The sequence below is a fragment of the Halichoerus grypus genome, chromosome 13 (assembly GCF_964656455.1).
Source record: "Halichoerus grypus chromosome 13, mHalGry1.hap1.1, whole genome shotgun sequence".
NCBI lineage: Eukaryota > Metazoa > Chordata > Mammalia > Carnivora > Phocidae > Halichoerus > Halichoerus grypus.
The window spans coordinates 20,135,831-20,161,993 of NC_135724.1; the positions used below are offsets into that span (position 1 = coordinate 20,135,831).

General features: G+C 38.1%; 1 protein-coding gene across 4 annotated transcripts in view; it reads right to left on the bottom strand.

Moving 5' to 3' along the window:
* The window catches only part of RAB27B (RAB27B, member RAS oncogene family), a 146,344-nt gene extending 121,063 nt beyond the window's left edge, over positions 1 to 25,281 (bottom strand). For 3 of the 4 annotated variants that reach the window (XM_078060281.1, XM_078060280.1, XM_078060286.1), the window contains exons 1-2: positions 25,164 to 25,247; positions 24,957 to 25,031 (exon numbers count right to left, since the gene is read on the bottom strand). The gene's annotated coding sequence lies outside the window, so the exon portion shown is untranslated. Of the gene's footprint in view, positions 1 to 24,956; positions 25,032 to 25,163 lie in introns of all 4 variants that reach the window. The other variant, XM_078060283.1, reaches the window with a different exon arrangement.
* Between the last annotated feature and the right edge of the window lie 882 nt (positions 25,282 to 26,163).

Sequence of the window (26,163 nt, forward strand, 5' to 3'; positions counted from 1 at the left end):
CTCCACTCACAGCTTCTGTCAGCCTCTGTCTAGGACTCGATTCTCCAGAAATAATAAATCATCTGCAGTCCCCTCCAACTTGTTTTGTAACCTGTGCCTTTGGCCCTCTACCTTTTGTTTGGCTAACTCCTACCTAACATGTAAGACTCTCACATATGTTACATCCTCTTCCAGGAAACTGCACCTTGTCCCCATTGCCTCCCAGGCTCTTCTTCGCTTTCATAATAGTCCATGCAATTCTCTATCATTAAAATTAATCCTCCTCCTCCTCTTTGTCTACAATGTAAGCTCCTTGAATTCAGCAACTATACTCCGTATCCTCAGCAGCTAGACAGAATCTGGCACTGAAAGAAACAGTGTGAATTATGAATACCTCCACGGTACTCAGTATTTACTGCTTTCACAGTCCTTATTGCCTTGTCTAGTATTTACTGTGTTCTTTCTCTCCCTTTTCAACCATACTATTACCTCCAGGAGAGCTACCAAGGACAGTTTTGGATTCACCTTTGTTCCTTTGGTCTTAACCATATTGCCTGAACATGAATAGGTGCTATGACAACTGAAAGAAAGGAAGAAACAAGGAAGGGAAAGAAAGGTCCTATCTCCATCTGATGGTTCAGAACGATTTGAAAACGTTAAACATGAAAAATCTAAGTAAAATGTGTGATATTATCCTTCACTTCTCAACTCAAACAAATGAAACAAACATTCCTGGAGCTTTGAGAGAGAGTTCCTATCTTCTCATATCTGACAGGAAATAGAATATTTGTCTTATAATATTCCAGAGTTGAATTATGATTAAGATCCTGAAAGGGATCATCAATTTCATTGGTAGAAAACTGAAGGAAGTAGTTCCCTTAACATGTATGAACGGTCAGAGACGTACTTGAAAGAATGGCTACTAAGGAAAAATGGAACTTCCACTGTATTTAAATACAGTGTGAGTCATTTGTCTTTCTAGCTCAAGCACCATGTTGTGGAAAGCATGACACTAATTGATACAAAATCTCAAACATTAATGATTAGGGATTCAAGAATAGTAGGTATTTTTAAGAAGCTTGTCAATAGGTATCTTAAAACAGTAGATATTTTTTAAAAGCTCAAAGCAAAGAGCATCATTAATAAGTATTAATCGGTAATAAAAATATAGCCAACATTGTTATAGCTTGCAGGAAAAAAAAAACAGCCCTCTAATATTGTTTGTGGTGTTGCTGGGGAATGCTATGAATACTTAGAAAAATCTTGTTCTTTTCTTCCTTCCCTGTCATCTCTCTTCATGTCCAGATCGGTCACTCATAATTTTAGCGTTTTTGGACTCTCTTATCTCACCCATTTAGTGGCTTTTTTTCATATTAATATGTGCTTTTTAGAAGTGAAAAAAATTGTTTTTCAGTTTTTTGTGCTATTATTTGTAGGTAGAAGCAAACTACAATTTACAGAATCCCTTTACAATCTCTGTTAGCGCATTTGAGGAGGAGGGTGACTCATACCGGGAATTGGCAGCTGTCCACACCTGTCATAGGAAGTTAGGGTCTGTGAGCCAAAACTCTGGGGACTGAGAACATACCACTGAGTGTTAGACTGGGAGCTAGGACAAGGCATTCAAGCTGGAAGGAAGGCATGAGATCTGTTTGAGACTGGCTGCCCTTGGTGAAGTCCAGTCACTGTTTGTGAAAATGGGATCTCTACGTCAGAGTCACCTGGGTTGCTCATTAAAGATGCAAGTTTGTGCCTCAACCCAGACCTAGGACACCAGATTCCTTGGAAGTAGGGCCCAGGAATCTGAATTTAACCAGTCTCCCCCGAGGATGCAATGGCCTGCTAGAGTTTGGGAACATCTGTTTTAAACAATATACAAAACGTCTATACCTACAGCCCCTTTCCCTCCCACTCAAAGGAATCACATTATTTTAGGAAGAGCCTTGAATCTGCTTACATGGGGATATGTGTTTGGGAAATTTTGCATTTTACTAACATGAAATTACTTGTGACATTCTGCATCGTGAATCCCAAAGTGTGTTAAGGCACAGATGTGAGAACTGCCATGAAACTCTGAGAGAAACCAGCTCATTGAATTCCCACAATGGTTATTCTGACTTTTCTACAGAGCACTCAAAAGACTTACCCTTCAGAGCCATCTCTCACAGAAAATATGTTAATCCCTATGAGAATGGAGATGATTTTGTGGGTGTAACATATTGTAACTTTAAATAGGATAGGGTCAACCACTGAGAAAGTCTGGATAAAGAGAATATAAAATACTTGAGCTGGAAATTCTAATTTCACAATCTAATAACTAACATTGGCTATGAAATCCATGCATATTTTGGAATGTCATAATTATTTGGTAGGCGGGTGTGGGAAGCAAAAAGAATTTAAATGAACTCATACACAGGCATGTGCTTACACACACACACATACATACACACACACATACACACTGAAGCATCAAGAACTATCATTCAGTTTTGTTTTAAAATCCTCCCACATTCTTTAGACTGAATCATCCACTGTGGTCGTCTGTAAAACACCATAAGCTATCATTCGCAATTCATAATTCATGTTCGTGGCACAATGGCACTGGTCTTACCCATTTTGATAAGGTTTTTATTTTTTTTACTCTACATTTAAAACTAAAACTGACATCTATGGATTCAAAGCCTTTTGCGGATTTTAACCATATCACCTGCGAGAAGGAAGCCATGATTATTAACAACCCCCATTATATTAATTTATATTTGTTTGTAAGGTAATACAAAGACCGTAAGACATTGCGCTAGCAAACCTTGGTCATTGGTATTGGAAAGATTGGAAATCTACAGGATGCAGTCTCTCTTAGAAGTAAAACTAGAAGACAATTCAGGAGTAGCTTGAGGCTATAAAGGATTTGAGATTGTGGGGAGGGGTTCTATGAAAGAGAAAGTTCCCTCAGAAAGCCAAACCCAAACATGGAAATTTCATCTTGGCTAGTATGATGGAATGTTACAGGGGAATATGAAGCAGATGCACATTTCTCAGTTTCATGGAGATCTGGGAAGTGGACAGCTCAAGATTTTATTTTACTTACAGGTAAACACTAAATCTCTGTACTGTTTCTCTTTGCTATTAGGAAGCCATTTGCCTCCTGTCCTCCAAGCCAGGATTCTTAGATAAAGGTTGGTTTATGTTATAATATTGAGAATAAGTTACTTGGAGCAGAACCATCATGGAAATATAGGCATACAAAAAGTGAATTGGGGATTGAGCATAATAGTAACTGTTATGCAGTAAGCACTTACTATATGTCCCCCATCTTGCTAAGTGTTTTACATATACTAATTTCTCTTTCACTGTAACCCTGGGATGAAGGTACTGCTATTCTCTCGGTTGTTCAGATGCCAAAACAAAGGCTAATTCATGTAGCAAGGATAGCAGGTAGGTGATAGAGCAAAAGTTTACACTCAATCAGATTTCTCCCAGTCCCCTCTGTCTTCATTGCAAGCTAGAATGCCTCCAAAAACTAAGAGTGTTCACCACATAAAGAGCATTAAGTGTAAGATTTCTATACCTACAAGCGACTCTGATCTACATTAAATAAGGTCAAATTTATTTTTAAGCCTTGCAAAGTTTCAGGAACAAATTTTCATAGATTAAGGTATGACGCACGTGGAAATACTTCAAAACAGGCTTTTAATAATGATCAATGTCACTGAGGGCTCTGGCCTTCCAAAGAGCCTCCCAAGAGTAGCAGTTATATCAAATAACATTCTTGCTATCCAGACACCAAAGTCAACTTCCTGGTTTTTATCTTATCCAATTGGCAATTAAGATTCTTACCTAATACCTGGGACCTCACTAAAGGTGCTTCTCACCATCTAATAACCATGCTATAATCTTTCTTCAAGTTCTCCCCCCGTTGGGGACTATTTCTTTTTTTTTAGAAGGACCCCTACTAATTTCACTCTTCTCAAAGACCAAAACTAGTTACTGGACTTCCTCGTCCACCTAACAATCTCCTTCTAGCTCCATTTCATATATTGACACCTTCTGAAGCTCTCCCACACACAGTGAGACACCTCCCCTCTCTACGCTCCCACAGCATTCTGCACATACGCATCCTGTGGCTTGTGCATCACGCTTCTAGACACCTGTGGTGTGTGTGCCATTGCACCAACCAGACTGCATATCCGTCTTTGTATCTGTCTTCACCAGCATGGCGGGCAACTCACTGCCATATCTCAATAAATATTTGCAAACTGACTGAATGAACAGCTCCAATGACTCCTTTTGAAGTATTATTCTTTATCAGATGACATTGGTCCTGACCTTCTATACATCCTTCAGTAAAAGGAGACAAGTAACAAGTCTAGATTGTGGGTGATGAGATACAGTGTCACCTGTGATCTGCGCCTCACGATTCTAGTATTATCGGTGTAAAGTCCAAATCGTGAAGGAAAAAATGGTTTTTATGTTCTCTTAGAAGATTTCTTTATCACATTTTGAAATAAAAATAACTAAAAACCTTGTCCTGAAATGAGGTAGGAAAAGGAAAAGGAATATTAAAGATCCATATCTGTTGGTCTTCCTGTCTGGGTCCAATATGAGCTGCCAAAAAGACGTACATGTAGCCAAGGCTCAAAACCCTTCAAATGAATGAAATCAATCTATTTAATGAAGATGACACTCATTCACTGTTTTAGGAGAGGCAATACAAATGGTCAAGAGCCCAGACGCAGGCACATTGTTTGGCGCAAATTCTCTCAAGAGATGTTTGCCATTATCAGTTATGTCAGAATTACTCCTCCAGCTACTGGTTTTAACCACTACTATCTCTATCTGGTCTATTTTGACAGCCTTGGAATTGGTCTCCCTTGCCCTCACTACCTCCACTAATGGCTTCCCATCTCCCTGGGCATATAGGTCACAGTTCCACAAGATTACTCATGTTCTCCACTCTGGCTCTGTCTTGTGTATCTGACCGCACCTCCTATCATCCTCCTCTCTCTTTCTTCTAGCTCTATTTACCTCCTTGCTCTTCTTGAACATGGCAAACACAGTCTCATGCAAGGCCCGGGGCACTTACCATTTACCAGTTACCATTCTTCTGCCTTCTGGGCTCTTTTCTGCATTTGTTATCTGTGTGGCTCATTCACTCATTGAACTCAAGTCTCTGTCTAAGGAGCACATGGTCAGAGTTTCCTTCCCTCCCCACTCAATCTAAATCAGCCCAGGCTCTCTTGGAGCCCTTGCTCTTCATTAAGTTATCCCCATCTAACATACCCTAGATGCATTGGTGTGTTTTTGGTGTTCCATCCAGAACTCCAGGATAGCAGGGATTCTAGCACCAGTCCCTCACGGAGGATCTGGTCCATAGTAGGCACTCAGCAAATATCTGCTAAATGATGGGAATGTCTCTGCTAAAAAAGCATACAATTCAGTTTGTTAAGAGGATATAAAGTGTTGAAAACAGGTAAAAGCTAAATAGCATGATACTTGAATGATAAGCCACATGGTAGTAGTATAGAATGTAGGGTCAGATGAGCCATAACTGGTATCAAAAATGAGTTTGAGGTCTTTGCATGCTTAAAATTATGTTATATAGCACCAGGAGGGATAATTATTCTGTTTCCGTCTAGACTGCTGAGAATCCCTTCCCACATTGAGGATAGCCGGTTCTCAGATGCTTCCCAAAGTAGAACAGGGTTAGAACATACTATCAAAACTTGTCCCCACAATTTAAGTTGACATGAATCCAAAATTTATAGGGTTGTCTTGCACGCTTTTGAGGAGATGAGACCTACCATTGACGTCCTAGGATATGGCCACCATCTGCAGAGGAAACCAGAATGTTATATAAACGGAGCCTTTGGCCTTGAGATTTAAGTCATCAGTCTCCTCCTTTGGCTTGACTCCAGGGATTAGCTGTGCTCTCTCTGACAGCCTAGAAACACAGAAAATGGGGAAGCCAGATTGGCTTCCACCTACCACTCAGCTGTCTTCAGGGCACCTGTTTTTATAATTACTTGCTTTGTACTCAGAAAATGCAAATAAACTTGATTATTAACAGAAGCAAAACACAGAAACGAAGACAAATCCATTGCAGAAATAGCAGCTGAATTCTTAGTAAATAAATTAGGAATGGGTTGAGTGGCCTTATCCTTTTTAATATTTGTATATTTGAGGGGCGCCTGGGTGGCTCAGTCGGTTGAGCTTCTGCCTTCGGCTCGGGTTGTGGTCCCAGGGTCCTGGGATCGGGTCCCACATCGGGCTCCCAGGGAGCCCGCTTCTCCCTATGCCCCCCTCTCTCTCTCTCTCCCTCTCATGAATAAATAAATAAAAAATGAAAATCTTTAAAAATATATATTTGTATATTTGACCCTAACTTCTTCCTGCCTTCCATTATTATAAATTCAGATAATTCTATACATGTTCTTGGAGGTTTTTAAAAACAAGCTAGGATGCTTATAAACTCAGAAAGATGAAAGTATCTCCAGAAATTTTAGCTACAAAATAAACTGCATTCATAACAGTGACTCCAACACAGCTCCACCCACCATTCTGACTCAGAGAAGGGCCTCTCGTGTACTATCTTGGGAGGTAGTGTTCCAAGAAGTTTATACTTTCCTCCAGGGTGACAATTAAGTTTTAATTGCCTTAGAAAGGTTTCTTCCCAGGTCATTTGCCCTACTCAGAAAAATAAGACTGCTTTAGATTCCTTTGTCCTTTCAAGCTTTACAGGTGAAAACATTCACTCTTCAAGAAACACCTTTATTCGCATCACTAAGCCTTCAGGCTAAAATCAATCCCTCAAGACTGACTTTGCCAGAAGGAAGAACGTCAGAATTCCCAGAGCTTATTTTCCTGAGTAGTTAAACTCTAGAAAGGTCTTCAAAATTTATAGAGGCCTTGAGATCTTACCAACTGCCACCTTCTGCCTCTAGGCAAGAGAACTAAGGCAGCAAGGCTGAGAGGGCGTCACTTTTCATTTAGCAAAAGGGCTTGCTTCATATTCAATATTCATATTCAATAAGCATAATCAATAAGGCTGGAACGCTGCATAGAAGCTTAGCGTGGCCACGCTAGAGGTGATATGCTAATTCATAAGGCTTGCCATACATAAATATATATATATTATAAGCTGGATGTATAACAGTACATGTAGTATACAAACTTTTGTGTAACAAAAATGGAGGAAAGACTTGACCTTCGTATGTGTCTGTATTGGCATAAATACCGAATACGTAGTAGAACCAATTAGCTTTAGGAAGCAGACGTCTGGGGAACTTGACAGGTGAGGAGAACAATGCAGGTGAGTCTTCTTGGTGTAGCCTTATTGTTTGAGTTTTGAACCATGAAAATTTATTACTTATTCAAAATTTCACAAGGTCCCATAGGAAGATACAGCCTCCCTTAATAATATTAATTTTGTTTTGTCTTTGAAAATAATTGTGATATCACTTGGCTCTTTGGTTTTGTATGCCAAGGATATTATTCAATATTCACCACTTCCAAGGACATGCTTCTTAATGATGAGGGAGCAGGGGGCTAGCTGAAGACAAAGCACAAGCTGAACACCCTGCAACCTCCCCCCTCCCTCCTGGGTGGGATTTATGTGACAGTCTTCCAGGAAGCTCCCAACTGTCTTAATGTTAATACCTTGCTAGAGGGAAAAACAACCTGAACTTGACAATGGCCAAGGCCTCCAGTATCTTGTAGGTCCTCTTTAGCATATAAAAGTTCTTTTGAAAACCTCCCTTTTTCCTTACTTCCCCCCAAGCCCATAGTATATAATCAACTGCCCCTCAGAACCCCAGTGGAGCTCTTTCTGCCCACGGGTCCTGTCCCCGTGCTTTTATAAAACCACCTTTTTGCACCAAAGGCGCCTCAAGAATTCTTTCTTCGCAGTCGGCTCCGACCTCACCCCACCAAGCCTCACCTACATTCAAAAACCACATCATAAGAAAGTAGACCACAATTAGATTATTATCTTGACCAAAAACCTAGGTAGGATTTATGGAAAATAAAGTCCAAGTTTTTAATCTTGTCATCTCTTTTCCTGAATTTCTCAGCTTTCTTCTAGTAATAAAAATGCACCAGAAATAATATTTCTCTGTGTTTCATCATTTCTATCACTAATCAATTTTTTAAAATTACCATCTAGTGAAAGGCTTCTATGTTCTGGTGTATATATCCTAATCTTTACATTTTACAGATGAGATAAACTGTGGCCCAGGATATTTAAGTGACTAAGCCAAAACATGCCGAGCTCTGCCTGATTAGAAAGCTCTCGCTCTGTCCATACTGATGAGGGAACAGAAGGCAAGCTGAGGACAAAGCAGAAGCTGACACCCCACATCCCCCCACCATGGGATATATGTGACATTCCTTAGGTACTCCTGGCTGCCCTAAAGAAAAAACAAATAGTTAACTTAATAGAGTTTCCCTCAGTTTACAAATGTCTTAGCAATCTACAAGAACAAAGCATTCCTATCATCAATAACCTAGCTTCCAGAAGGAAATGTACAATTAAATGTCTTTATAACCTGCAGCCCATCAACAGATACTTGAAGTGGGCAGAGTGTAATGTTCCTCCAGGAAGTACCCAACTATCTTAATGTTAATGCCTTACTAGAGGGGTAAACAACCTTAACTTGGCAATGGCAAGGCCTCAGGTATCCTGTGAGTCTTCTTTAGCATATGAAAGTTTTTTTGGAAACCTCCCTTTTTCCTTACCTCCCCCAACCCCATAGTATATAATCAGCCACCCCTCACAACCCCAGGGCAGTGGCTCTTTCTGCCCACGGTCCTGTCCGCGTGCTTTAATAAACACCATTTTGCACCAAAGACATCTCAAGAATTCTTTCTTAGTCATCTGCTCGGGACTCCACCCCCCTGAACCTCACCTATATTCCAAAACCCCATCAATACGATCATTTTACCCCTCCCTAGGCACGGTACCTACTTAAAAGTAAGTGATACATTGACCGGAGATGTTTCACTGCTAAGCTGAGGAAATTTAGGCAGGCATCTTATAAATGAAAAATTAGAAGTTCTTTTTTCCTTTCCTGTTCTAACATCCAGATGAGTTACACTAGATTGAGGCCTATAATGAGAATAGGTTCTGGAAATGTACATTAGAAAAATGATCTGACTGCTAAAATGTTTATCCAATGGATGGAAAGAATGTCTTATCTTTTCCTTCCTAACCCTGAGGCTCTATAACTCTATTTAGACATCCAAGGACTTAGGAGGACAATGTCTATGAATCATTTCATTATCCAAGGGACTAGTTAATAAAAAGCGTAAGATAAAATCACTCTTAAAAAGATCCTCAGTGTTACTGCCTTATGTAGAATCAATCAAGTAATGGAACTTTAATAATATTAGCCATGGGATGAATTCTTCCTCTAGTCATGAACTTGTCACCAGACCATGCACAAACCATAAGAGACAAAAAAAAAAAAGGTGTTGGAGAAGGTCATCAAGAGGATGTGACTACCAGTTGACCCAAGAGTTGAACCCAGGCAACTGAAGGCTCCTCACCCACTCCCCAGTCCTGGGAATATATGTTCTGCCCACAATTCCCACACTAGAATCCAGTTCCAAGGATGCAACCTTGAGAGAGCAATGTGTTGTTGAGACCATCTGGACTGTGAATGAACACAGTTAAGGCCTCTATGTAAACCTTTAATATTCCGGTAGGTGGGTGAGAAGATCTATATGTTTTGCAGGCACCCAAGACAAGCCTGGTATGTAAGTTCCCTTGCTTGGTGAAACTGCCACCTACCAATCTGGAGAGTGGTCTGCCTATGGGCTCCCCCTGCCCTCTGTGTATATGAGCCAGTTTCAGATTTCACCTGGGGAACTCTCAAGATCCAAACTAATAAAAGGTAAATGGGACTATATCAAAATTAAAACCATTTGCTCTCAGTAACTTATAAAAATGAAAGAAAAAAAAAAAGAAACTAAACATACTCTCTCGCTACAAGTCAGCAAGCATATTCCTTGGTACTGATGTATGTGAACTGAAATTTTATGTTCACACAAAACCTGCTCATGGATGCTTATAGCCATGTTATTCATAATTGCTAAAACCTGGAAGCAACCAAGATGTCCTTCAAGCAGATGAATGGCTAAATAAACTGTGCTACATCCAGGAAATGGAATATTATCCAGCACTAAAAAAAAAAAAAAAAAAAAAAAAAGCTATCAAGCCATGAAAAGATATGGAGTAAACTTAAATGCATATTACTAAGTGAAAGAAGCCAATCTGAAAAGTCTACAGACTGTTTGATTCCAACTACATGACATTCTGGAAAAGACAAAACTATGCAGGAAGTAAAAAGATCAGTGGTTGCCAGGGGTTGGAGTGAGGAGGGAGGGATATATCGGTAGGTAAGAATAGGTAAAGCACAGGGAATTTTAGGGCAGTGAAAATACTCTGTATGATACCATAATGGTGGATACATGTCATTATACATTTGTCCAAACCCATAGAATGTATACACCAAGAGTGAAACCTAAGGCAAACTATGGACTTTGGATGATTATGATGTGTCAATGTAGGTTCATCAACTGTAACAAATGTACTACTATGTAGGGGAATGATAGTAATTGGGAAGGTTGGGGGCACCTGGGTGACTCGGTTGGTTGAGTGTTCAACTCTTGGTTACAGCTCGGGTCATGATCATGGGATTAAGCCCTGGGTCGGGCTCTGGGCTCATGAGGGAGTTGGCTTGTGGATTCTCTCCCTCTGCCCCTCTCCCCATTCTCTCTCTCTCAAATAAATAAATCTTTAAAAAAAATAATGGGGGAGGTTGTGCATGTGTCAGGGCATGGGCTATCTGGGAAATCTCTGTACCTTCCTCTCAATTTTAAACTGCTCTAAAAAATAAAGTCTTCAAAAAAAAAAAAAAAAAAAGACAAGTCAACAAATGAGAGAACATATTTGCAATACAAATACCTTACCAAGGATTTGTATCCAGAATGAAGACATAACTCTCACAACTCTATGACAAGTAACTTAACACAAAAGTGGGCAAAAGATTTGAACAGATAACCTCCCAAAAGATAAACAAATGTGTAATAAGCCCATGTAAAGATAACCAACACCATTAGTTTACTGGAGAGATGAAAATGAAAATTATAATGAGATCCCACTGTACACCCACAGAAAGGACTAAACTTAAAAACGTTAACAATATCAGGTGTACTGAGAATGTGGAGAAATTAGAACTCTCATACATTTCTTCTGGGCAAAGTGTAATGCAGCAAATACTTTGGAAAACTATTTGCCAGCTTCTTACAAAGCTAAATGTACACTTACAGAGCTCAGCAATTCCACTCTGAGGTACTCACCAAGAGAAATAAAAACGTACTTCTACACAAAGACTTGAAAATCAAGGTTCATAGCGGGGTGCCTGGGTAGCTCAGTCAGTTAAGCAGCTGCCTCTGACTCAAGTCATGATCCCAGCGTCCCGGGATCTAGCCCCGCATCAGGCTCCCTACCCAGAGGGGAATCTGCTTCTCCCTCTGCCCCTCAACCCACTTGTGCTCTCTCTCTCTCTCTCTTTCAGATAAATAAATAAAATCTTTAAAAGAAAATCAAGGTTGATAGTAATTTTATTCCTAGTAGCCAAAAAAAAAATGGAAAACTACCTAAATGTCCATCAAAAGGAGAATGGATAAATAAATTATATTATATCCATGAGATAGAATACTACTCAGAAATTTCTTTAAAAACTTCTTGAACTATGGATACATGCAGGGACACAGGTGAATCTCAGAAACATCACACTGAGTGAAAGGAGTCAGACACAAAATAGTACATACTATATGATTCCATTTCCATGTAATGCCAGATAAGGCAAAGGAATTTATAGTGACAAATAGCAGATTGGAGGCAGCCTAAGGCCAGGGTTCACTGCAAAAGGACATCAGAAGACTTTTTGGGGGTGATAATATTCTCTATCTTGATTGTGCCCGTGACTATAGAGGAGTATACAGTTTATCATCTGCAGAATATAGCACAGCAAAGTTGTTTTATGAAAAGATATTCTGTCCCACAAATAGCAAAAGATGCAGATTAAATTTTTTAAAATCCTGTGAACGTGTTTATGTTCTATAAAAGTATTTGAGGTACAAATACATTCTGTAAAATCTGTTCTCGTGTGTCTGGGATATGGTAGGTGATCAACAAATATTAATTTCATTCTTTTCTTTCCAGTTGTTCTTATGTGGAAAATATAAGTAATGTCCTCAAAAGCAGTCAGCTATAAAATACTGGAAATACATACAGAAGGACAAAACTGTAAGTCAATGTTTAGTCATCTAAACAATTAAATACATCTGGTATTACGTGGACATCTTCCCTCATTTGTGGCCTATAATATGACCAGGATTTTGGAATACCCTTGTGGTTTACTTTCCAAACTCTGATACTTGTCACTTTTTATTATATTCATTTGGCATTTAGTACATATTTCCTATATTAGTCTTTGCATTTTTAAGCATACATTCTTGTTTTTCAACTTTATCTCAAATTCCTAGAAGGCAAGAACTGTTATCTCCTGTCTCTTTTTGAATGGCTGATTTTTATAGAGGAGGCATTCAATAAAGGTGGAACATCTTGTTGATAATATGGATGTTCTTACCTTTGAAAATTTCTTGCCTCATCAATATTATTTAGTCAAATAAGTTAGATATTATCAAGTTATTTCCATATAAAATGAAAAAAAGAATTATTTAAGAGATTCAGCCAGGTAATTTGAGGTCTTTTTTTTTTCTCTTGATACATTTCTAAATCTAGGATCATTCATTTATCCACTTGCTTAGTCCCTCAATGAACATTTATGGAACATCTCTCCTTGCCAAGTTTATGTTAAGTGCTGGAAATACAGAGGTTATTATGGGGTCACATTCTAGAAAGGATGTCAAATACAGCAAAACAAATATATCACACTAGGACAAATACATCATGAGAGGTGTATGGAAAGGAAGAAAGATGATGCCAAGATGATATACCATATAACATTCAAATATAAGATTTGGGGGGCACCTGAGTAGCTGTTGGTTGAGTGATCAACTCTTGATTTTGGCTCAGGTCATGATCTCAGAGTTGTGAGATCGAGCCCCACATAGGGCTCTGCGCCAAGTGGGGAGTCAGCTTGAGATTCTCTCTCCCTCTCCCTCTGCCCCTCCCTGCCCCTGCTCTCAGCACACGTACTTTCTAAATAAGTAAATAAATCTTTTCTTTTTTTAAAAAGATTTTATTTATTTATTTGAGAGAGAGAGAGAGAGCATGAGATGGGGGGAGAGTCAGAGGGAGAAGCAGACTCCCCGCCGAGCAGGGAGCCTGATGTGGGACTCCAGGATCATGACCTGAGCCGAAGGCAGTTGCTTAATCAACTGAGCCACCCAGGCGCCCCAGTAAATAAATCTTTAAAAAAAAATAAGAAGAAGAAGCTGAATTCTTCCATTTGGGATCTTAGTGGAAGTCAAAGTAACTATATGAGCAACTTTCTTCCATAGAGGGAAACACATTTGGCAATTTTGAATGAGGAGTGGGGCACTAGGTTCATGTCTACTTACATAATTCCTTGATTGCAGTTTGATATATGAAAGTAATCTGTGTCCTCTTTCTTTTTTTGCCACAAAAAGGAAATAATAGCAATAAAACACGATTCTTTCAAGTCTAAGCTTTATGTGTCAAAAACTCAAACGCTCATGCTGCCTCCTTTGTCAAGACCTCCTACATGATGTTTCCTTTCTGAAGTTTTCCACCCCACTCCCTTCACAACCCTTCCCTTAACCTAGAAAATCCCTACTTATCTTCTAGATCCTTGTTTAAATGCCGATTTCTTGGACATGACTTTCTTGATTCTATCCCACTCCAAACACAGCCAGCCTATATCCCAACAGACTAGAAGAGGATTCCTGTCATCCGTACTTTTTCATAAAACTTACAACACTTGTAATTAATTGGTTATGTTTATTTTCTCTCTTCCTTATCAGTCTGCACCCTCCATATGGGCAGACACTGTTTCTATCCTGTTTGCATAATAGGCACCTCATATCTATTTGTTTAATAAATGATGAAATTTACAAACTAATGAAATTCAGGGACATAATCCTTTCCTTTTGTTAATGAGAAATCCAAGGTAAAGTAGTTTTCTACCATAAAATTAACTCTCACAATTTTAAGTAGCATCCTATTTGATACACGTTCTATTTCCCTACTGCACCGTTGAGTGTTATTATAAAACATAGGTTCTGTTTAATGTGGAAGTTACTTTAACAGCAATATGTGCAATTCCATTTTATCATAATTGAGCATGGAAAAATAAAATTCTGTGTGAAGCAAAAGGTCACACAAATTTCCTTAGATACCATGGTTGCCCTGACTCACACCTTTTCTGTTTTGACCCTGCTCTGTTTTACCAGAACCATTCACTATATCCCAACTTTGATGGTTTTTTAAGAGTATTGAATTACCTTGTGTAAACTAAATGATACATAATGTATTTTGGTAGTATTACACTTTTAAAAAAATTACTTGCTTTAAAACCTTTTTAAAAACAGTAATACCAAAATATATCATGCATCATTTGGTTTACTCATATCATTTTCCATTTGGGCATGATCACAATACACATAAAGTTTACTCAAATCGTAGGCATTTACTATCTAATTTTAACTTTTAGATGGTTTTAAATTCTATCACAATTAGAAAAATTCTCTGACCCTTGGATATAGGGCAAAAATGTGGACAACACACCTTTAATATCCTACAGGACCAATGCCCACCCGAGGATTGTGTAGGTAGGATGTCTAGAATTTTCTGTGAAAATGGAAATATTGCCCACTATGGTAGCCACGAGGCAAGTGTAGCCACTGAGGATGTAGAAAGTGGATAGTGTGACTAAGAGACTAAAGTTTTTGTTATATTTAATGTTAATTAATTTAAATTGAAGTTTAAACAGCCACATTTAAAAAACTAGTGGCTACCTCACCAGACAGCACAGGTCCAGAAGAATACATTACTTAGTTTGTCTCACTTTTTGTTATTAATTAAAAATCCCAGACTTATTAAAAGTACTTGTTAATTTATAGACTTTTTCTATTAAATATGCAAATACTTTTTGCCTGGTGGGACAAATAACTCCAAATATTTATGGTCTGTTAGATATTAGCAAGTTTTAAAATCTGACTCAGTAATTTTATCCTAACATATCTTTGTTAAATTGCCTATATGTACATATTTTCTTGGCAGCAGTCATAACATCTAGTTCCCTTACTCATTAATAAGTTATGTGAAATTGTTTATATATGTGCATTTTATATATGCCAGAATCATGATTTGCAAATTAGACTTCAGCAGTTTTGGAGGTGACCCCCAATAGCCCTTAAAATTAACTCATAAATTTATTTTTGAGATTTTTCAGAAATACCAGCAATCACAAAGATTTGTTATTTTACTTTATAAAAGTAAAAAAAAAAAAAGCAAAAGAGAGAGAAAAGATGCAAGAAACAATTAGGTTGGTTCGGCGGCTCCAGAGTGACTCATTAGTTCAATACTATTGGAACAGCTACAAGGGAAGAATTATAAAGTCAGGAGACAGGCTCAGCCTTCCTTAGGCTAATCTGCATAAGTAAAAGATAATTAATATAAATATTTCAGAAATTAGATGCTTTGGGGGGAAGGCCCTGGAGATTCTTCAGTGCCTTCCATAATATGTTCTTACCCTCAGGGAAAACACTGGTCAAACCATCATGAGAACCTATTAGAAAACTTTACTCCCCTCAATTCTGACATCATTGGTTATTGTTATAAATTAACCACAGTCCGTGTCATCAACAAACAGCTTTCTGCTTGTTGATGCTTCCTCAGAGCTCTGCTATAAGCTGTAGGCCAAAATTGGTGTTTTCAACAAAGAAGTACAGTCCCAGAGCCTTGTAAAAAAGACAGCACCAAGTACTCTTCAGAGAGTAGACTCCCGGGGATAGCTTCTAAACTAACACGGCTTGGACAACTTTCAGGCCATACCAGTGAAAAAAGTTAGGATTTGCTGGATTCTTTCTAGTCCAGAAGCAGTCTGCTTTATTACACGAAAGCAGACTGCTGGTCCAAGTCAACAGGGTTTATCACCAGGACTAAATGAGCTCATGAGGAATATTTCATTGTGATTATTTGTCTGGAATATGGTTGGCATTATTTTAACTTTCTATTTTTTTATAAGTGTGTAAGGAAACCCTTTCTCTTTCTTAAGCTATCTCTAATCCTAACCTTAGAAGATTATTAAATTAATATTCTAAATGATATCTGAGTCTCACTGACCCACTAGGAATTCAGAAGCAAATATTTTTACTGCATCTCTTTACTTTCCATGGCAATAGGTTATTTGCATAGGATCAATGCCAACGTGTCCCCATTTTTACCAGGATCTAACTGCACAAATCAATGTTGCAACAAAGTCTACACTTGGAATGTCATATCTGAGAAGGATTCTTATTTAATCAAGTATGGCAATTCATCATTAAGGAATCTATATGGACTGGATGCCCATGAAACCCTTTTAGGAAGCTGGTCTAGTACCTAAGTCCCTGCCTTTCGGGCAATAAAAAGGTTACTTCCAAAAGGCTAAGGACCATAGCCAATTTGAGGACGATCTAGAAGGGAAGATTGCATCTAAATTTATAGGAACAGCAGGTGAAAGCTAGTGGAGAGAGAGTATTTGGGGGTTCGTTTCCCAGACTTAGGATAGAAGAGGCACTAAAAGAGAATATAAAAGACCGACTCAAGACTATGAAAATTTCCAGACAGACGTTAATTTTGTGGTCTTAGTGATTAATAATACTGTAAGACCCTAGATTCACAGGGCAAACTCCAGGAAGTATATTTGGTTAATTAACACTCTTGACGCGCCCACGGAAAGAATCAGGTCAAAGCTGTGCTCTGGTAAGACTTCACTTACAAAACAGGTGATGGGCTGGATTTGGCACACAGGTTAGTCGGTCAATCCCTCATCTAGACTGCAGAAACAAGGCACAATGAGGGGCAGAAAGTACTTTCAATAACACATGGGGACAAAAGACCACCCAAGGATTGTCTAAGAGAAGATATTTAGTTCATCTCATTGTTTATTATTGATTAAAAGTCCCAAATTTAGTGAAGTGACTTGTTAACGTGTAGGCTTTTGTCCTGTAGAAATGGCAAATACTTTTTGCCTGATGGAACAGATAACTGCAAAGATTAACCTTTAAAAAAAAAAAAAAATCCACAATCTTATCCTAATGCTGCTTTTTAAAATTGCCCACATGTATATATACGAACATATATAGTTCCCTAAGTGCTTTTCAAACTGCTCATTACATCTGACTGATATCCTTCATTAATTAAGTAATTAAAGAAAATTTTTTACACATGTTCATTTTCTATTTGCCTAAGAGTTATGATTTTACATTTTGAAATTGCCCTTTAACAAACTATATGCTGATATAATAAAGCCAGGGCGAAAATCATAAGACAAGATTCTCCTTTCATTTCTGGCACAACATGACCTGACCACTGGGAACTTCAGAATCTTCATCTCTAAAAGGGAGGGGGTGGACCAAGATTTCAAAAGTCCCTTCCAAACTTCACTTTAAATATTTTGAAACTGAAAGTTTTAATACATTAAGGGAGGCAGAATATTATTGAGAGAAAGAAATTTTAACATTCTGAAAAAGACTCGAACAGACTTGGAATACACTAAGGCTTTTTATTGCAGTAACAACTAAAGGGATCCATTCAAAATGAAAAAGCACCATTAAAGTGATCACTTTGCTAGGAGCAATTGCTCTTTAATTGAGCCATTTGTTCGTAAGATAGATAACTTTTGACATACACAGAGAAGGACACAAGATTTATATCTTTCCTGGAGTTTTTTCTTGTCAAGGCATGAAATAGGGTCATTCTTTTTCTGAGAGCATATGCAAAACTCAGAGACTAAGTCTCCACACCCTTTTCTTTTCTTTTTTTTTTTTCCACACCTTTTTCATACTGAAAAGGGTGTGGAAATATTTGCTATAGATTTCAAGTGGAATTTTTTTTTGATTCATTAAAATATTTATTGAGCAGCTAGGGAGATACAAAGGTGATTAAAACATCATCAAAGAAGGGAGGCAAATGTACACATCACAGAAAGCCAAGTTTAAGGGGTCACTGAATCACAGCAGTCAAAAGAAAAGTGCTTTAGGAGATCAAGAATGAGATTGCTTCCAGTCAAATGGAATTTTGATCCAGTTTGAGTTTAGACAAATGGAAACTTGTAGATAACTAAAATTTTTCCAAAAGGGCATTGGAACGGTCTGCTAAGGGTCATTAAAAATTTCTATGTTAAGGCTTTTAAAAAATAGTTGCGGAAGGCAAGATAATATTTAAAACAACATAGATAAAAGTATAACACCTACAATATTCATAAGCCGGCTGAATTATTTGGGGATTCCATCAAGAATGGACTTGGTTGGTATTTGTTTACAGTGATTGGAATATTTTCTGCTTTAAGAAAATATAGGATACTGCAATATAGACCATCTAAAATCCAGTTAGGAGTTGATTCCAACCTTGAAAATGAGGATTTACCTACAGGACATGATAGTTATCAGAGTAGGCCCAGTAGAAATTTGGCCTTAGAATGAGAATCATGGATTTATCATAAACCAATCATGTTTTTGGTTATCATGCAAATGTGGCTGAATGGGAAATTTCAATAGTGTTCAGTTCAGAACACTTTTATCTAAACCCTTACACAGTACCCTGGGTTAAAGCTGAAAAATGTGCCTGGTTAGAAATAATCTCAATGAGATGCATGGATAAAAGTGAAATTTTTTAATGGAGTCAAATGCGATTTAATAGCTTTTTTTAAGTCTAGACATTATTTTCTATATTTTCAAGCCTGGATTATATTATCTTTTATATTGTATATGGTTAAATTGAACTGTATAAGTTTCTGATACAAACACATTTGTTAAATTGTGATCAAATGACATTAACTGTATGATACTGATCTTTGTCATTTGTTGAGATTTACTTTGTATTTTGTTAGTATATTTTTATGCGTAAAAAGACTGTTTTGGGGGACACCTGGGTGGCTCAGTTGGTTAAGCATCTGCCTTCGGCTCAGGTTATGATCCCAGGGTCCTGGGATGGAGCCCCCCCATCACATGGCTCCCTGCTCAGCGGGGAGCCTGCTTCTCTCTCTCCCTCTGCCTGCCACTCCCCCTGCTTGTGCTCTCTCCCTCTGTCAAATAAATAAAATATTTTTAAAAAGACTGTTTATGTATGCTTAGAAAGTAACTTTATGGGTTGCAGTTTCCATATAAGTCTATTAGATTGAAATTATAAATTATATTGCTCAAATTCTCTATCCTTATTAATTTTTGCCCAGTTTCTGAGTGAATTTTAGTACAATCTCACTATGACTGTGGATTCAATTTCTCCTTGCTTTATATATTTTGTTTATATAATTTTGGGTTATGTTATTAGATGCTTACAGGCTCAGGATAGATTTATCTTACTGGTGAATTGTATGTTTAATCATTATTTAACAACCCTTTTAAATCTTAATTATGCTTTCTTTTTTTTTTTTTTTTGGAGTTAGAGATGGGGAAGGGGCAGAGGGAGAGGAAGAGGAAGAATCCTAAATAGGCTCCATGCCCAGCACAAAGTCCAATGTGGGACTCAATCTCACAACCGAGATCATGACCTGAGCTGAAATCAAGAGTTGGACGCTTAACTAACTGAGCCACCCAGGTGCCCCTGAATTATGCTTTCTGCTTTAAAATGTAATTTAGTAATTATCTGCCTGTTAGATATTTATGTATTACCCTCTTCCCGCATTTAGTGATATTAATTTACTACTAAAATTCAATAGATCGCCATAAAGAAACTAAGACCTAAATAGTTAAAGTTATGTTTTCAAGGACACACAAATGGAGCATGACAGAGCTACAGACAGATTTAAACATGCGCAGTGCAAGATCTCGTGAACTTGAATTTTGCTTCCTGTCCTGACCCTCTGGACTTCTTTTTCACCCTCAGAAAGGGCCTTTGTTTTTTTCTGGTCCTGCCAATCTCTCTGTGGCTGCCACATCCAATCTTGACATGTCAGGGAACTTCTTCTCCTAACCATGCTTCTTTTCAATGTGAGCGTCTTTCACACTTCTATTTTAGTTTAGTTTTCTATTTTGGATTCTGTCTGATAAAGTAGCTTCACCTACATCTAGCTGATAACGCCCAGGATTAATGTTTTTCTTTGAAAGGACTAAGTGAAAATATTGTTGAAAATTTGCCACTATACCTAGCTGTAGTGTCAATGGCAATAGGGGGGAAATACTTAAAAATCACCGCATAGCAATTTTCCACATTATATATATATATACATATATATATTGCAACATACAAATATATGTCAATATTCTAATTATATATATATTTGGAATACATGTGGTTGTTTGTGTGCAAGTATATATTTTCTAGCTGTGCACGGATGAGATGACAAAACTCCAAAGTGTTCAGACGTGAGTCATTCCAAGTATTAATAAACTACCTTCTTCATCAATGAACTCACTCCTTGAACTTGAGCCTGCACCCTGTGCTGTGCCCTGGCAAGTGCCATGTTCATCTCACTGAACTTCTCAAGAAGTTGTGTTTGAAGACCAAGCCCAGTAAGAACAATCCTGCCAGGGAACCCAAACCGATCTCTTGGAGGTGGTCTTCTCCCTCCAGCATTCCCTGGGAGGAACAGCATCTTAATTAATCCCCATCAACCACTGCGTTGGTGGTTTCTGAGGAGACAATCACAAATGTAGCACAACTGCAGCTAACAAAGCTCCTAATTGAGACTTGGTCTTCAGAAGATTCAGGAATAATGCTCTTTCTGCTGTCCGGGGGAGTGACCGTCTTTCCTCCTTCAACTGTGTGATATGGAATCACAAGACTTTAAGGAAAGGGACACAGGAGTGATCAAATGGTCCAATACTTGTTTATTTGACTAGGTATTCAAAGGAGTGAATTCATAAAGTTGTAACAACACTTTACAAGTCATAATGGAAATTCAATTTGCCTCAGATATTGTCATGGACTCTTAACATGTTATCTTATTTCTCTTAAAACTCTGTAAAGTTTTATCAAGGGGGTAAAATGCTCAAGATTTCAAGACTTAAGAGTGACCTAGAATGGATTTAAATTGTAGCACGAACTCTGCACTCTTTCTGTTACAACACATTGCTGCTCATTACTTGGCTATCTCTTTCACTCAGATCCCTGATGATCTACCCCTTTTTCAGGGAGGTTTCCAGACAACTACAGCTAAAAAAAAAAAAAAAAAAGAAACCACCAAGTCATTCTTTATCATAGTATTCTCTTCTAATTTTCAAGTTAGCACCTATTAGATATATTCTGGTTTACTTTGTAACAAGTTATAATAATTTAAAGAGAACTTTAATAATAATGCATCTGGTTTATAATATTTGGTTTTTGTGGCCTACTTCCCTCCACAAGATGATGAAGCCCATGAATGGTGGGACATATCATTTACTGGTCTGACCTTCATACCCAGCATACAGTGAGGAATTGACAAATATCTAATAAATAAATATAATCCAAAAATATTAAATGCTGTGTCCATAAAATCCTATACTGATTCCAAAATGTAAACTGTAATCATCACACTACATTTGGGGGAATAGCAAAGCTCATTTGCTACTTAAACATCTATGGAATCGTAATTACTATTTATCAACAGTTTCCTTATGAAGAAGGTTTAACTTCTTCCCTATTAAATAAAAGACATACATGGAAGGAAGCAAGAGTGTATGAGTGGTGTCCTTTGTCCACATCAGTTATAACTGCATGAACTAGGAGGGATAATTGAAACAATGTTTTGCTTATCAGCAATCCACAGTACACCTTTCATTTTGCTAATTGGTCTTTTACACCTAAAGGCTGAATCTCATTTATATAAAAGCTTTCTGCCGTACCTACAAACTTAGTTCTTTGTAAGTAAAATCAGTTATGGAAACAAAACCTTTGCTTTTGAGAAAAGCTTATTCCCAAAACTATATGGATAGTAACTTCTCCCTTTTGCCAAACTCCCACAAAATATGTCTCATCCCTCCTGGTTCACACAAACATACATGAGGTGGACCCGGCCTGCTACTAAGGTGCTCTCGTTCCATTTCCTTTGCCTCTTTCATTTAACAAGAAAAAAAATCACAATTAGAGACACAATTAGAGAATTTCAAGGAAAATGTCAAGGAAATTCTCAAGTTACATATAATTCCTAGTCACTGTGGCCAACAGGTTTGTAAACATTCATGCTAGCATTGTAATCAACTCTCCGGGCAAATCAAGGACCGTTATTTCTTTCCATTTGTTTCTTTATCCCTTCAACAAACACTCAGTGCTTCCCAGAGGGTTGACCCTTAGAAGTCAGCCCCTAACTGATTTTTTGCATTTTCTGTGACTTCTACTGGGAGACATCTTTTCTTATTCCATGCGGAAAACTAAAATAAATGTAAATTGAAATGACACAAGTTTCGCTGATATTCCTCTTCTCCTATTACATTAGCTCCTTCTGGGTAGTTTAATAATATAAAAGCTAATTTTTTTTCATCTCTTTCTTAAATGTCTTACTAGGTACCCTCTTCACATGAGAATCCCTGTTTCGGAATCCTTTATGTCCTTTAGGGAAAAAAGCACTGCCGAGGGTGAAATCGGTGTATCCAGATTTGCTATATGCTGAGCCTCTTTTAAATAAAAATTGTATGTTAAAAGTAATCTTCCAGAAATATCTACCTCACTATTATCTAGTAAATCTAGATAATGTTGATATTCACGTGGATCTCCTGGGAAGCCAGACTTTTCAAGGCCTAAAGAGATTATCCTCAGGGATAAAAATCACCAGATAATCACTACTTTCACACTTTAACAAATTAGTTTTAGCTTTTGCATTTTATTCTGCAGCTTAAGCCCCACTTGTCTGCCAGCAAGTCTGGACTTCCGCTGAGCCTTGTGCTCTTGTCTACAGCCAGGTCTGGCCAGTGGACTTAATTTCAGGACTTAAATTGAGAAACAAAGTTCTGGTTCTGCAAAGAGTATCAAATTCTGAATAAGATCTCTCTTCTCTGGTTTCCCCCCACCCCCATCATCATTGAATTCAATGAATCTCTAGACCCAACATATAATTAAATTATTTTTAGATTATTTATGGTAAGGCATGTATAATGAGTATGACATAAAACTAAAGTTTAAGGCTGCAAATCACATGTTGGGCAAGAATTCTGAAAACTAAGTTTTAATTTGAAAGAACTGAGTCATCTTCCCAGACTGAGAATATAGAAACTTTTTTTTTTTAAAGAGAAAAAGGAGAAAATTTATTAACACAAAGCTCACGGAGTTATGTAGTATTTTGTTATGCCAACTAAAAATAAAGGTAAAAAAATTTGTTTTCTTCACAAAATACTGAAAGTCTATTACTACCCCAATCTGATTTCCCTAACTTTCTCTAGAAGTAAGGCATTGTTTTCAAAAAAAGATATTCCCTGTTTAAGAAATATTATAGAGCAATATTAACATGTTATTTTTACATGATTATATTCATTTGCATTTAAGGATATTGCAAATTAATTGCTACAACTACTTGTAATTTGTTACATTAAAAAAATATAGGTACCATATTTATATAGTAAATATTCAATCAGGATGTTCAAACAGAAAGAAGTATAGAACAATAAAATAAGGCTCAATCCCTCCCTCCCTCATATCCTCTGTGCCTCTTTTTTTGTACCAACTAAAGAGTTTTAGGAGAATTATAGGTATATTTTCAAAAGCTTAATACTTCAACAATTTTAAATCTCATTTATGGTATTTCAATGTATCAAATACAAGTACTTAAAGGATACAATTTTTGAACTATTAAATGTATTTTAAACTCTTCTAAAAAATCCTTTTCATTAGAGTCACCTTTTCAATGTTGATGCCTTGCTATGAGTCTCAGTTTGATATTTTCTTTCCTGAAATAAATTTAATGCCACTGCTTATCTTAAAATTTCCCATGAATTAACCATTAATATGACTCAACATGTTATTCATTTATAAATACGTTTATCTATTTCATTTTGGTATAAGACACCTACATTTGATCTGATTTCTAAGGTAATAATCTAATTTAGCAATCTGACAAGGCTTTAAAGTTTTCAAAGAGCTTTTAAGGCACGAACTTGGCATCACATCCCTGCAAAAGCATCTTCAACTGTTTGTAAGATACTTAAAGAGAATGTCCCATTTTCTCTGTAGCGTGATCTTCACTTGGGTTTCCTAGTAGCAAACTACTCCCTTATCACACATAACCAGATGCATTGTTGAACAGGAGAGGGAATCTTAGATAGTGAATTTTTTTTTTAATGTTTCTGTGTGCCATCTCCTAATTGTAGTATTGAGTGGAGTATGGTCCAAGAGAAAGCCAACTCAATTTCTCCTCAATGGCTTTACACTGAGAGGTACAGAATGGTATAACAGCTTTCTGGCAGTCCACATCCATGAGGAGTATTTGGAATGCAGAAATAAAGAAAGCATAAAAAGACCCCTACAGTGCACCACGGCAGTGATTAGAAAGGACAGTCTTTGCGCTTCGAAAACAGAAAGCAGAAAGCCAGGAAGCAGTCTGCAGCCCTGAGCAAAATCTCTTTCCCATCAAAACTCTGTTGCAAATCCAGCTTCTCTTGCAAACCCACAGGCTGGGACGGGAAGCCACAGCCACTCCGAAGCGGAGCCGCAGGGCCGTCATTAGTGGGGTCTGCCACCGTCCTGGTGCTCTTCCTTCATGAATGAAATATGCAGATGGCATTTTACATTGGCTCTTTCAGGGAGGAAGAAGAAGGTCAAGAGGTAAACTAACACAGCCAGCGCGTTAGAGATCCGTGACCAATGTACTTACACCTTCAAATGTCTCCAGATTTCAGCCTCTGGAAATATCTAGCCCATTTCTTTATGGCACTGTTGCTTCCATCAGCTGTGGGAATTAACATAAAATAATATAGTAACCCGATGAGTGCTGGGCAGCCTTCCAGAGCATCAGACTAGGTGAACATGAAAGGCACACGGACAGTCTACAAAATCTGAATGATAAATAGCAAGTAAATACCTTCCAACAGGCCAGAAGGGGGGAGGATGCCGAGCTGCTACTGCTGCGGTCGGCTCTCGGGTGTAACGGCAAAGGCGGCTCAGTCCCGCTGACACGCTGGGAAGCGGGCTGCCGAGCGGCGTCGGGCGGTCCTAGTGCCTGCGCCAGGTTACACGCACGGTAACCCTGAAGCGCTTCCCTGCGTCTTGCGATTCCTCCAGAGGGGTCTCCCCAAGGGTTCTCAGGGACGTCAGCTTGAGAAGCATGGGGGCAGTGAGCTTGGGGTTTGGCAAAACTGCTTCATAGTACACAGGATCTGCTAACATTCCCAGACCCTGCTGCTGAACCCAAAAAAGGATTACGGATAACCTTGGCTGTTAAATAAACGTTGTTCTTGAAAATGTTAAAGCCGGAGGGCTTTTTAAAGGAAACCTAATGTGCACCTATAGCATATTGACTGTATCTATTTATTTTGCTTTTCCGCCCGCATTTAAAATGCAAAGGGAACAAGAATAAAGAAGTAGGGGATATTTCTTTTTAAGTTTGATATCTTACCATTTGTGGAAAGTGTTTGTTAAAGGCCTAAAAACTCCATGTTTAACGGCACATTCAGTTCAAAAACCTAAACTAAAATAAAAGCAAGAATAGGGGCGCCTGGGTGGCTCAGTCGGTTAAGCGTCTGCCTTCGGCTCAGGTCATGATCCCAGGACCCTGGGATCGAGCCCCGCATCGGGCTCCCTGCTCGGCGGGAAGCCTGCTTCTCCCTCTCCCACTCCCCCTGCCTGTGTTCCCTCTCTCACTGTGTCTCTCTCTGTCAAATAAATAAATCTTAAAAAAAAAAAAAAAGCAAGAATAAAAAGAGCTTGCTCTTGGGGAGGCGAAGTGTGTAAGTGCCATTCCATATAAATACCACCCTCCGCCTCTATTCTGTGCCCCATCTCTTTCTTTGTAGCACCTTTCCCCAACAAATTCATGCTTTCTTTTTTTTAAGATTTTATTTATTTATTTATTTGACAGAGAG